The sequence below is a fragment of the Gallus gallus genome, chromosome Z (assembly GCF_016699485.2).
Source record: "Gallus gallus isolate bGalGal1 chromosome Z, bGalGal1.mat.broiler.GRCg7b, whole genome shotgun sequence".
Classification (NCBI taxonomy): Eukaryota; Metazoa; Chordata; class Aves; order Galliformes; family Phasianidae; genus Gallus; species Gallus gallus.
In genome coordinates this window covers 74,456,636-74,469,471 of record NC_052572.1, presented here as the reverse complement: position 1 = coordinate 74,469,471, position 12,836 = coordinate 74,456,636, and the positions used below count along the sequence as shown (strand labels likewise).

At 54.4% G+C, this 12,836-nt stretch overlaps 1 long non-coding RNA gene across 1 annotated transcript; it reads left to right on the top strand.

The window, feature by feature from the left end:
* Window positions 1-3,472: 3,472 nt before the first annotated feature.
* Window positions 3,473-4,108, top strand: LOC121108373. Its single transcript, XR_005842854.1, has 3 exons — window positions 3,473-3,510; window positions 3,600-3,732; window positions 4,049-4,108. It is a non-coding gene; the product is annotated as an uncharacterized LOC121108373 (long non-coding RNA).
* The last annotated feature ends 8,728 nt before the right edge of the window (window positions 4,109-12,836 follow it).

The window sequence follows — 12,836 nt, the reverse complement described above, 5'->3', positions numbered from 1 at the left end:
GCTGGCGGAGCTCCTAGGATCATATTGCTTAGCCTGGACTGTCAGAAACCGTTTTCACCCCAGGCCATCCAGTCCAAAGCCATCCATCAAGATGGCATTTGTCCAACGGTTCTTCCCTGGTTCTTCCCTTTGCTCAATTGTGCAAGCTCACTGACCTGCTCTTTCTCTGTCCCCTCCCCACCCTCTGCCTGCTCCCTTGGAGCAGCTTTTGCTCGCGGAAGATCAGAGCAAAGTGACAAGGAACGGCTGCGGGTTCGAGGATCTTCTTCTCCCTTGTTCTGATCTCTTGCCAGGTACCTGCCATGTTTTGTATTGCCACATGGTTCAACAGCCCGCGTTTAGTCACACCGTGTGTAGTAACACAGCCTCGTCCAGCTGAAATGCAGCTCTGGTCACGTGTGGGTTTTTTCCACTTCCTCTCCAGCTCAACCCTCAGCAGGATGCTGCCTGTAGTGCTGGGAGCAGCTAGTGTGAAGGAAGGCAATCCGTTAGGCAAAGAGCCCTAGCCCCACTCTGTGCAGAGCTGCACAACATGAGCCAGGGGCACAAGCGTGCATGCTTTGGCTGTGGGAGTGTGCCCGACAGCGGTAGGGAGCACAGCGGGCATGCAGGCAGAGGAAATGCATGCGAAAGGCTGCTGCCGGCGCTGGTGGTGAGGCTGCTGCTGGGAGCCGGGGGCTGGGGAGCAGCTCCAGCCCCAGCAGTGACACCTCTCCCTGGCCTGCTACTGCGCTCTCAGCGTGCTGCGGGCAAATGCATCTGCTGCTTTGTGCCAGAGTCCCCATCTGCTAGCAGAGGGACAGCGAGTTGGTCCAGTGCTGCGTATTGCAACGGCTGTCCCGTTTGAATAGACTGCACACAGTTGTTGTTTCTAGAAGTAGTTCTGAAGAAGTCTCTTGATCCAGTGCTGTGTGAGCACAGGAAATGTGATTCTTTTCTGTTGCAGCTTGTCGCGCCTGCTGTGATGGGCATCGCGAGCAGCGAGATCAGCCGTGGGCCTGACCGGGCGTTGACGGAGGTACAGTGTGAAGCTCTGCTTGGTCTCTGTTCCCTGACTTGAGCCAGCAGAATGAGCCACCGGTGTGCTCTCCTGCTTTTCAAGAGAGAGAGCATCCTTCCGGCTCTCTCGGTGTCCCTGAAGAGCTGCCTTAAAAGCTTCATTTCCTTGCTAGTGGCATTGAGATGGCACCCTGAAATCCTCCTTGTTTGTCCTCAGCTCCTCACCATGGCCTGTGCTTTCTGTTTCAGCCTGAGAACCAGGGGAAGCCTCTGCTGGTCCGTGAGGAGTTATCTCTTAATATTCCAGCTATTGCTGCTGGCCATGTTATTAAGAGATACGTTGCCCAGGCAGCGGATGAGCTCTCCTTGGAGGTAAGCAGATAAAGAAGGCGTTCCTTGTTGTCATGGCCAGAAGAGTATACCGTGTGAATGCATCAGGAATATTCTCAGACACCTTCAGAATGCCTTGTGAGGCGAAGCCCAGAAGATGCAGGTCCAGATAGGACTTGCACTGGGTTGGATGCAGGGAGGAGTTCAGCCATGTCTAAAAGATGGTTTCATTTGGCATGCTTGCACTGTATTCTGTCTGGTGTGTAAGGCAGTGGCTCTTGTACCTCCAAGCCCAGCTTTCCCACAGGAAATGCCTGAAGAGCTGCCCCGGTGCAATTGCTCTCAAGCTGTGCGCTCTTTGGCAGTGCAGAAGAAGGGTGCCATTTCAGCTGTGCTTTCCTCCCAGCTGTGCTGACGCTGGGATTGATGTTGCAATGTCTTGCAGGTGGGAGACCTGGTGTGCATTACTGCTATGCCAGCAAAGGAGCAGAGCCCCTGGTGGAGAGGCAAGCGTGGCTTTCAGGTAGGCACAAGCTTCAGACTCCTGGGCGCAATTGCAGTCAAGTGAGGAACATCAGCTTCGAGCTGCTCTGCCCGCACAGGGTGGCTTCTGGACGTCAACAGCTTCCCTGTGTCGCTGTCAGAGGACTTTCCCTTTGGCTCTGGGCTTGGGTGGGAAACTGTCTCCTCATGTGACTTAGAAGCAAGAGCCTCTCGTGCTCAATGCGCAGTCAGAAGTTGACCACCTCTGTCCATTGTACAAGCACGGAGGACAGAGCCATCTTCTCTGGAACTAATTATTGCTTTTGTAGGTCTTCTGGCTGCAAATGTTGAATGAGGGTTACTTTTCTGCAGGCCATTCTGTCTTGGTTTAACAGTTGAGGCCTGAGAAATGCTGCATTCAGTATTCCATCACTCTTTCTTTTCTTCTTACAGGTTGGGTTCTTCCCCAGTGAGTGCGTGGAGCTCATTAGTGGAAAACCTCCTGAGGCCCTCCTCAACTCAGCACCAAAGCCAGGTACGGATGTTACATGTGATGGCGCGGGGAAGTCAAATGGAGTCTTCTTCTGGGTGTGTTCTGTGTTGAATACCTCCTTTATCCATCCCACGTTCTCCTCTGTGTTGATGATCCTTCCTGCATCCCACGGGGCATAGGGCTGCTGTTTTGTAGGCAGTGAGAATGAGGGCTTGGGCAAATGCTCGAATCCTTGTAGAATGCAGTGTTGGCAATGTTCTTGCCGCTTTTATGTGCTCTGTAGAATGTGTTTCCGCTCAGCCTGGTCGCACTGAGCCCAACCTGAAATGAACTGGTTTCTTCCTTTTGTTGTGCAGTGCCAAAGAAGCGTGGCAAGCTCCTCAGCTTCCTTCGTTCCTTCGTGAAGGCCCGCCCAGAGGAACCGAAGCAGCGGGAGCTGGAGAAGGAGAAGGAGAAGGAAGGGGTGTTTGGCTGTGACCTGGGAGAGCATCTTCTCCACTCTGGCCGTGATGGTAAGGAACAGCCCGTTCCTGAGAGCTTCCTCTCTGTTGGGCATGTAAAGATGAAAGAAAGGGAGATCATGTCTAGCAAGGGGCAGGTTGATAGCGGTGGAGAAACGTGAAATGGGAGTTGATGGCTGCAAGGGAAGCTGAGGCTAATGCTCATAGGAGGCCGGCACACTTGTATTTGCTTAAAGCCAAAGGTGTAAGCCAATGCCATGCTAGCCTGAAAACCAAGGAAGCCTTTTGGCCCAAGAGAGTGTAGTGCGTCAGTTTCCTAGCGCTTCTGGACATGAGGTCTCACGCCTCCATTCCGGTGGGAGCTGTGATGGGACTTGTGGCAGTGTGTCTGGCTTCCCCAGAAGTACTTTCTTCAAGCTGCTTGGCAGGTTGTGGCATTTCTTGAAAGCCAAGAACACGTCCGTGTCCAGTTTTGTCCCCGGCTCCTGCCTGTCTGCGCCGTCTGCGACAGCCTTTTTTCTCCTCTACGGAGGAGGCAAGCAGTAGCGCGGCTGGGCTTAGTGGATGGGATGTGACAGGGGCAGCGGCTGAAGCAGGACTTGAATCAGGAGCTCAGCTAAGCGCTGGCCCTTGTTCTGTAGTCCCCCAGGTCGTGCAGAGCTGCGCTGAGTTCATTGAGCAGCACGGCGTGGTGCAGGGGATCTACCGCCTGTCCGGCGTGGCGTCCAAGATCCAGAAGCTGCGGTAAGAGTGCTTCTGGACTGTATGTTGTCTTGCTTTGGAGTTGTTTTCCTCTTTCTCCAAGCCCTCTGTTTTGGTGTCCTTCTCTCCAGCCATGACTTTGAGTCGGAGCAGATTCCGGAGCTCACCGTCCGGGACATTCACAGCGTGAGCTCCCTGTGCAAGATGTACTTCAGGGAGCTCCCGACCCCTCTGCTGACCGAGCAACTGCATGGCAAGTTCTCGGTAAGCACAAGGCAATGGCCTTCATGTCCCTCTTCGTGGCCTTTCCCATCCACACACACGCCTGCGCACCTTTTTTTGGTCTTTTTTCTGTGAAGTTGGGGTTTTGATGGACGTCCAGTGGGTGTCTCTGTACAACAAGCAGCTCGTGCTTCCTGCACACTGCGTGCACCGTAACACCTGGTGTGTGCATCCTGCCATTGGAAATGTGGGAGATGGGAGCAGCAGTGCCCTCTGCAGCTCTGAGGCCCTTTTTCTGTTAGCGCCATACGCTTGACTGGCATGCTGTGTGTCTCAGTCCCTTTCTGCTTTCTTCCAGGACGCTGTTTGTGCCGGTACAGATGAGGAGCGGTTGCTCCGAGTGCAGGAGGTCATCCAGCAGCTGCCTGCACCTCACTACAGGTCAGAAAACTGCTGCCCTCAGTCTGGGGAGCTCAGCCCTGCTGCATTTCAGAGGGCGATGATGCGATGGCAGGCTTTGTCTCACGCTGGCAACGTGATGCCTGTGTGTGTTGAAGTGGTGGATGGCTGCGTGGGGTGAATGGATTGGGTCAGCTCCTGGGCAAGGGGGCACGGCTGGTGCAGCTGATGGCTGCAGCTGTGCTGTGCTGGGGCTTGGTGCTGCAGCGTGGCACTTGGGAAAGCTTGATCTACTTGCTAGTAGCAAGAACAGTGAGGTTTGTTTGGTGAATGTGAGCCCGGCGTGCTCAGTGGTGCTGAAGGTTTGGCTCTTGCTTTCCAGGACACTGGAATACCTGATGAGACACTTGGCTTGTCTGGCTGGGAGCTGCTCCATCACAAACATGCCCGCTAAGAACTTAGCGATTGTGTGGGCTCCCAACCTCTTCAGGTAAACTTCTTTTTCCGTCTCAGCACAAGGCTTCCATCTGTTCTCCCCACGGGCACACTTTGGAGAGGAGGACAATTTGTGCTCTCTTGGTTTTGTCAGATGGGGCTGGTGTGTCCTTGATCACCCGGGAGAATGTCTTCAGTGGCATCAGTGCTTGCCCACTGCACTGGAAGTCTCCAGAGCCCAACTGGACAGCCTTTGGCTGCCCAAATGCCCAAACGTGGGGAAATGATCTCGGGTCAATGACTTCTCCAATCTGCCTTTTCTACAGATCCCAGCAGAACGAGGCTGCCTGCGCCAGCGGAAGAGCTGCCTGCGAGGAACTGCAGAGGCAGTCGGATGTGGTGGAATTCCTGATCAACCACACCGACGTCCTCTTCTGCTCCAGCTCCACATCAGGCATCGGAGATGGAGCAGGTGAGCGTCTTCCTGCATGAGCTTTGTCTTGATGAGACACCTTGATCAAATGCAGGCCTTCTCCAGGATTGTTGAGCTACGCTTTTGCTATCAGGGGGCCAGCAGACTTGTGGGCTTAGATGAGAATATGGCATCCTCTGTGGCTGGATGCGGAGAATGTCCAAGCCCAAAGTTGAGCATGAGAAAACCGTCCCTGTCATGGTGATGTTTTGCGTGCAGGTGAAGCTTGATGAAAGGGTTTTGACCTCCTCTTTTTCCAGTGGTTCGGATAAGCAAGGCTGAGAGATGTGCGGCACCTCCCCCAGAACTGTGATGGCTGTGCCGCTGCTTTCTGATCCTCCCTCTTAGCTGTGGTCTTCCCTTCCAGGGCGCAGTTCTCTATCAGGGCCCAAGTCTGAGCGAGTGTCTTCTCCTGCCACCAAGCTGCTCACCCTGGAGGAGGCACAGGCACAGAGGGGAGGCCACAGCAGCTCTCCCGCTGTGACAGAGAGCAGGGACATGGACGTGGAAGAAGGCCCCGCAGCTGCGCGAGGGAAATTCCACACAATCATTGACTTTCCATCTGGAAGGTAAAGAGGACTTTCTTTTTCAGCAGCTTCCTATCAGACTTGGTTGGGTGGGCTTTAGTGGGTTTTTCTCCACTATTGCTAGTGCCAAAACTTGCAGAAGCTACGTGACGCTAATGGGGCGTGTGGTGGTGTACTGAATGTCCCCTCCCTTTGGACTCTGAGGTTCAACTAACACGCAGTTGCCTGACGGGCTCAGTTTAGCCACCAGAGTTGTCCTATTGCTAATGTACGTGTCAGAGATGCTTTTGAACTCCCTCTCTGGCTGCACGGTTCCTCAGCAAGCAGTTATGTTTGCCAGCTCAATCAAAGCCCTCCCTTCGATGCTGTCCTGGACAGCTGTGCAGCCTCTGCTCGCATGCTCTGCATCTGGGTTGACATGGCTGAGGGGAATGTAGCCAGCAAGACTCCAGGGCTGAGCTCTAGGAATGGAATCGTTGTCAACCGTGTGAATCAGAGCGAGCTTCTAAGTTGTGTTTCAGCAGGAACCTGGCAGTGCTAGGAACAAGCAAGTGTTGGCAAGAGCTCAGGGCAGCTCTTCCCTCACCCTGCACCATGCACGACTCACACCGCTCCCTCTTTTCTCCCTCCAGACCAAGTCCACCCAGCAGGGTGAAGGAATCCCCAGCATGCAGTTGGTGTTCCTGTTTCAAGCCCAGAAAACCATCCTCTCTGGCCAAACGCCAACTGCAGCGCGATGCCAGGGAGCCCTCAGAAACAGAGGTGGTGGTCCTGGCAGGTAAGGGTGCACATCCAGCTGTCAAAACCCTGCTTGTCAGCGCCATGGAATTCATGCTTGGAGTCCACACAAAAGAGAAAGACAAACAACAAAAGCGCAACAGGTCCTTTCCAGACAGTGCTCCTCCTGTTGCTATTGTCCTATTGGCTTTGTCCTACTGCCACTGCATAAGCAAATCTCAAGAACCACTCTCATCATTCAGCTTGTGCAAGTTTGCCACTAACTGTTTGCCTGTGTATCTACTCCTTCCTAGGTGAACCGAGCCCTCGTCCACGCAGAAGAGCCAGAGCGTATAGCGATGGTTCACTGTGTGCGTCCATCAATAGAGAGCTGCTAGGAAGCACGAATCGCTGCGGCTCGGATGAGAGCCTTCCATATAACACCAGTGAGGGAATGAAGGTGTTGATCCAGGTGGAAGCCCTCATCTCTCCCAGCTGTGCAGAAGACGCTGACCTGAGCCTGCCAGAAACAGCGGTCACCGAGCTGGACTGTGACGGGGCACCATTGCAGTGCAGCCCAGCCCAAGCACAGCCCGAGTGCCCCGACAGCAGCAGCTCCATGCAGGAGCAGGTCAGCGTCAGCCAGGAGGAGCCGAGCCTGGTGGAGGGGGACGTAGAATCAGAGCTCCAGTCCCAGGCACCGGGCAGCAGCACGAGCTCTGAGCGCCTCTCTCCTTCACCAGAGAGGATGAGTCCCATCTGTACACCGGACCTCTCACCAAAAGGCCCTCCTGGCTCTTAGGGAATAAAAGCACGCTGGTGCTGGATCAACGCCTTGACTGCCTTCTGAGTCTTCATTCCCAGGGATTGGGATGGATGCAAGCAACAGCAAGGCAGCTCATGTTGCAAGGCTATGGCTGTGGGCTGTGCGTGCAGCAGAGCTGCGGGTTTGTTCCCATTTTGTCTGGCTGTGGGATGCCTGCAGCGAGAGCTGTGCTCCCGTAGTGTATGGTAGCAAAGAATCTCCAGGATCCGGGATGCTGCTCATGATCATGCCCAGCTTGCTGGCTGTGGCTTTGTGATGCTTTTGAGTGAGGGCTTTTGGATGCTCTTGGATGCCTCGGCTGATCCCAATGGCTCTCTCCTCCCGCCGTGTCACTTCCTGGCTCCCAGCTACGAGCTGGCCCTGCAGAGCATCTGCAGCCCTGTCAGCATCAGCATCCAGCAGCGGCAGGAGGAGCTTCCCGTGAGCAGCATCTGCCCGTCCCTCCCCCGGGCTCTCATTGGTCAGAGGCAGTTCTGTCCCTCCCCCGGCGTCTCATTGGTCAGCGGCATCTCTGTCTCTCCCCCGGCGTCTCATTGGTCAGCGGCAGCTCTGTCCCTCCCCCGGCTTTTCATTGGTCAGCGGCAGCTCTGTCCCTCCTCCGGCGTCTCATTGCTCAGCGGCAGCTCTGTCCGTCCCCCGGCGTCTCATTGGTCAGCGGCAGCTTCGCCGGCTCCCATTGGCTGAGCTGCCGTGCGCGGGAACGGCCGTTGGGAGCCGGCAGTGTCAGGCGCGGCTCTCGTCAGCGAAGCGCCGTTCCGGCAGCCCGGGCCGCCCCGCAGGAGAGTGCGGCGTCAGCCGGCGCTGTCCGGGCAGCACCGAGTGGGAAGCCGCGGCACAACGGGAGCGAGTGCTGAGGACAGCTCCGCCGGAGGTGTGCGGGAGAACGGGAGCGGGAGAGGGATAGGGGCCCTGCGCGGCCCCCCAAGCACACTGCCCTCCCCTCCCCCGTGGACCCCCCGTGGGGTTGGGCTGTGGGATTGGGATGAGGGCTGTGGGATGGGTAGTGGGATTGGGACTGATGGAGGCCTCGGGTCCCCCAGCGCCACAGTGCTGCTGCCAGCATCTGAACCGTGCCCCCCCACCCCCAACCCCTCCAGCGCTGCTCCCGGTGCCCCCAGACCCCCTGCAGCTCATCAGAACCGGGCCTAAGGTGGGCCTGTGGCTACTGGGAGCTGCGGGGAGGCTTCTTGATGCAGCTGGTAAGAGAACCTATGAGAGGAGCTGCCCCATTAGACCTGCTGTTCACAAACAGAGAAGGTCTGGTGGGAGATGTAGAGGGTGGGGGCTGTCTTGGGCAGAGTGACCACGACATGGTAGAGTTCTCGATTCTTGGTGGAGGCAGGAGGGGGAACAGCAGAACTGCTACCTTGGACTTCTGGAGGGCAGACTTTGAATTGTTCAGGAGACTAGTAGGGAGAGTCCCCTGGGGTTCAGTATTAGTAAGCAAAGGGGTACAAGATGGCTGGTTGCTCTTTAAGAAGGAAGTCTTAAAGGCGCAGGAGCAGGCTGTCCCCCTAAGCCGCAAAATGAGCCGGTGCGGAAGAAGACCGGCGTGGATGAATAGGGAACTCTTCTTGAGGCTCCAGGAGAAAAAGAGAATCTACCTCCTCTGGAAGAAGGGACGGGCAACCCAGAAAGAATACAAAGAAGTTGTTAAGATGTGCAGGGAGAAAATCAGAAAGGCTAAAGCCCAGCTTGAACTCAAGCTGGCTGCTGGGGTAAAAGGGAACAAGAAACTCTTTTACAAGTATATCAACAGTAAGAGGAGGACCAGGGAGAATCTCCATTCTCTACTGGATGAGGCTGGCAATGTAACCACTGAGGATGAGGAAAAGGCAGATGTTCTGAATGCCTTCTTTACCTCTGTCTTTAAAAGACAGACCGGTTATCCTCAGGTTTCTCTACTCCCTGACCTGGCAGCCTTGGCTGGGGAGCAGACTAAACTCCCCACGATTCAGGAGGTAACAGTTAGAGACCTGCTACTCCAACTGGACTGCCACAAGTCCATGGGACCGGATGAGATTCACCCGAGAGTGCTGAGGGAACTGGCGGAGGTGATAGCCGAGCCGCTTTCCATCATCTATCAGTGCTCCTTGTTGACGGGTGAGATCCTAGAAGACTGGAGGCTTGCCAATGTGACTCCCATCTACAAGAAGGGCTGCAGGGAGGATCCGGGGAACTACAGGCCTGTTAGCCTGACCTCGGTGCCGGGGAAGATTATGGAGCAGATTGTCTTGAGGGGAGATCACGCGGCACATGCAGGTCAACCGGGGGATCAGGCCTAGCCAGCATGGGTTCACGAAGGGCAGGTCCTGCTTGACCAACCTGATCTCCTTCTATGATCCAGTGACCCGTCTGGTGGATGAGGGAAAGGCTGTTGATGTGGTCTACCTAGACTTCAGCAAAGCCTTTGACACTGTCTCGCACAGTATTCTCCTGCAGAAGCTGGCAGATCGTGGCTTGGACAGATACATTCTTTGCTGGGTAAGGAACTGGCTGGAGGGCCGGGCCCAGAGAGTGGTAGTGAATGGAGTTAAATCCAGCTGACGACCGGTCACGAGTGGTGTTCCCCAGGGGTCGGTGCTGGGGCCTGTCCTCTTTAATATCTTTATTGATGACCTGGATGAGGGCATTGAGTGCACCCTCAGTAAGTTTGCAGATGACACCAAGCTAGCTGGAAGTGTTGATCTGCCTGAGGGTAGCGAGGCCTTACAGAGGGATCTGGATAGGTTGGATAGCTGGGCTGAAGCCAATGGGATGGGATTCAACAAGACCAAATGCCGGGTCCTGCACTTTGGCCACAATAACCCCAGGCAACGCTACAGGCTTGGGGCAGAGTGGCTGCAAGACTGTGTAGAGGAAATGGACCTGGGGGTGTTGATTGATGCTAGACTGAACATGAACCAGCAGTGTGCCCAGGTGGCCAAAAAGGCCAATGGCATCCTGGCTTGTATCAGAAATAGTGTGGCCAGCAGGAACAGGGAAGTAATTATTCCCCTGTACTCAGCACTGGTGAGGCCGCACCTCGAGTACTGTGTCCAGTTTTGGGCCCCTCACTGTAAGAAAGACACCGAGGCCCTGGAGCGTGTCCAGAGGAGGGCAACAAAGCTGGTGAGGGCTCTGGAGCACAGGCCTTATGAGGAGTGGCTGAAGGAGGGTTGTTCAGTCTAGAGAAGAGAAGGCTCAGGGGAGACCTTATTGCTCTCTGTAACTACCTGAAGGGAGGTTGTGGTGAGCTGGGGGCCAGCCTCTTCTCCCGGGTGACTAGTGATAGAACGAGAGGGAATGGCTTCAAGCTGCGTCAGGGAAGGTTCAGGCTGGACGTTAGGAAATACTACTTGTCTGAAAGGGTGGTCAGGCACTGGAATGGGCTGCCTAGAGAGGTAGTGGAGTCACCGAGCCTGGTAGTGTTTAAAGAGCGTTTGGATGTTGTGTTGAGGGACATGGTTTAGCGAGAACCATTGATGAAGGGCGGATGGTTGGACTGGATGATCCTGTGGGTCTTTTCCAACCTTAGCGATTCTATGATTCTATGATTCTATAGGGGGATATGGAGCTGACGGGGGCTGTGCAGGGACTGTTAAGGCGTATGGGTCTATAAGGAGCTGAGGGGGACTCTAGGGGGGATCTGGGGCTGTGGTGAGCCACCAGAGGATTTGGGGCTATAGGTGGCTGTGGGGAGGTTATGGGCGGGGGGGGTATGTAGTCAGGCTGCCCAGGGAGGTTGTGGATTGTCCTTCTCTGGAGATACTCCAAACCCAGCTGGATGCCTACAGTACAGCCTGCTGTATGGAGCCTGTTTTGCGGGGAGAGGGGTTGGACTCAGTGATCTCTAGAGGTCCCTTCCAGCCCCTACAGTTCTGTGATTCTGTGATTGTAACCGTTGCTTCTTGCAGCAGTAGAGTGTTTCAGAAGAGAGAAAAAGATGGTGGCCCTGAACTGGCTTTCTGTGGATGGTAAAGCTGTGCTGAGAACTGGGCTGACTACTGCAGCTGAAAATGCGTGCCGTGTGTGCAGAGGCAGAGGAATAACTTTGTTGAGCTTGTCTAAGGTAGGTGTCCTTGCTAGGTGAGCTTCTGCTTTAAAGCATCAAGTTGTAATTTTAAAAGTAAGGTTGCCAGTTCTTTTTTTCCCCAAGTGATTTTTTAGCCAGGAGAGATTGGAGGTGCTGTTTGGTGATGGAAGACGGAGAGAGGAAAAGCAAGTAAAAGGCATGCTGTTCATAGCCGCCACATGCCATGGGCACCGTTGTCATCCTGCACAAAGGAGGAGCAGCTCAGCAAGCTTGGCCTGGGCCGTGGGAGGGAGCATACAGACATCTGGACCAACCGGAAACGAGTTAGTTCTTGAGGTTGGTTGTTTTCTGCTGTTTGTCCCACATCCTGTTGCTCAGTGGTAGATCTGTTCACGTTCAGTGCTAGCAGGAATGTCCCCGAGCATTTTTGTTTCAGCTGTCGCAAGGCTTTGTTCCCTTGCTGCTGGGCTGGGGCGTTTGAAGAATGATGCACGTGCTGATGCCCAGCCAGGCTTTGGGGCTGAGTCTGCGTAGCAGACTGCAGAGCACTGCTTGGTCCATTTGAGTGTATGGAACAAGTGTGACATCCTTTGTGCTGGAGTTGTGTGGAAGGAGTCCTATGTGTTTGCGACCTGACTTGAAGCCAGTGGGCATCACGGAGGAGTAGGGGAAGGAGATGAGGGGAGGCAAGTTGGGGTAAGAGGATGAGGCGTGGGAACAGGAATCTGTTTGGCCGATCTGAAGTGCTGCCATTCTCTTTTTGGTTTAGGAATCTCTGTGTGCTTTTTAATGAAAACAAACTTGTTGTTCATCCTGTGAGCGAATTCATTCGGGCCTGTTAGTTGGTGTTGTTCTCTCCATAGAGCTGCAAGTGAAATGGATACTTCTGGTGTGATGTGCGGCCCCCTCCCACCTTCTCAGATCAACCAAGTTGGCAAGGCCTGGCTCTTGGTTGGTGAGCTGTGCCCAAGGTGAGAGAGGTGTCTGTTCTGGGCTTGATGTGTGGCAATCAGACCGTATAGCCGGTAAGGATATAGGGCAGGCATGTGTTTCTTGGTGACGCTCGTACTCCCTGGTGCAAGGGGGATCGCTCCACCTAACATTCACACTAACTTGCCCTGTAGACATCTAATCAGCTCCCTGCCCCGTGCTTTCGAGCTGCTCTCCAGCCCTTATCTCGATGGCCTTCATCCTCCCTGTTATTCCTGACCTAGTGTCTGTGAAAGTGCTTGCAATCCCTTGTTTTCTAACACTCTCTATCTAAACTCCCTTTGTTTGCCTCTTATTTCTACTTTGTGCAGCTACTCTCCCTTTTCTTGCTGTGAGGCCCTTCTCTCTCTAACTGCAGGCTCCTGTTCTCACTCTTCAGTTTCCCCCTTTTCTATAGTCTAGCAGGGCTTCTACCTGCTAGATCATTTTGATTCTGTTCTACGTGTCCCAAAATAGGCCCTACTTCCCACCTTTGGCCTCAATGCATGTCTCTTCCATATCTCCTTTTTCTTTCTAGTACTCCGGCACAGGCAGGCAGAGCATCTCATCATGACACAGGTAAAACTTCCCAACAGCACCTAGAGGATGCAAACTAGGAAGAGCTGCTTTAACCATCCTAGACTCAGTAGCCAGCTAGTATGCAAGTTCCCTAAATCTCCTTCCCAGCTGGGGTCATCCTGACTTGTCCTATGCAGGACTTTCGTCTGTTCCCAAACTTTCCATCAATCTCTCTTGATTCTTAAATCCTTCTTGCTGTAAGCACAG